Genomic DNA, 616 nt, shown 5'->3' with positions numbered 1-616 from the left:
TTTGTCTTTCACTTGGTGCAAATCCAGAGAAAGTAATGATGGAAGGAAGCAGGGGAGGAAAAATCTTGCTCCGTTTCGTGATCCCTATTTGATCTTCATTCCAGTGCAGTTTGGGTGAAGAATTCCAATTGTCTGTCTCAATTTTAATAAAGTATAACAAATTCTGGAATCACTGTCTGGACATTGACAAGAACAGGTTTCGAGGCTGACTTGATTCATAAGCTCACCCAACATAAACAATACACGAAACAGCTCATAAACTAGCGACAAGGATGGGATTCGAACCCACGTGTGCAAAGCACAATGGATTAGCAGTCCATCGCCTTAACCTCTCGGCCACCTTGACAGTTGCAGAGATATAGCTGTCACCTTCAGCACAGCTTCTGGCTGTGCAGCCAGCTGTGGAATGATGGAAATATATCTTCTGTCAGTAAATGAAGTTGGGAATGGAGCAGTGTGAAACATTTCCAGACCATGTCCAACACGTTTCTACTCAGTGTGAAAACCCACCACGGAAAGACTGGAACATACAATCATTTCATCACATCATGATTAACATCACTCAGACACCTGAACCATTAGGTCACTGACGAAGTCATGATGACCGAATTTCTCA

At 42.9% G+C, this 616-nt stretch overlaps 1 non-coding gene across 1 annotated transcript; it reads right to left on the bottom strand.

Moving 5' to 3' along the window:
• Positions 1–264: 264 nt before the first annotated feature.
• trnas-gcu (transfer RNA serine (anticodon GCU)) lies at positions 265–346 on the bottom strand. The gene has a single exon. It is a non-coding gene; the product is annotated as a tRNA-Ser (tRNA).
• Positions 347–616: the final 270 nt, after the last annotated feature.

This window comes from Heterodontus francisci, unplaced genomic scaffold (genome assembly GCF_036365525.1).
Source record: "Heterodontus francisci isolate sHetFra1 unplaced genomic scaffold, sHetFra1.hap1 HAP1_SCAFFOLD_75, whole genome shotgun sequence".
NCBI lineage: Eukaryota > Metazoa > Chordata > Chondrichthyes > Heterodontiformes > Heterodontidae > Heterodontus > Heterodontus francisci.
Note: the sequence above shows the minus strand (reverse complement) of the source record. Positions and strands in the feature narration are given on the sequence as shown.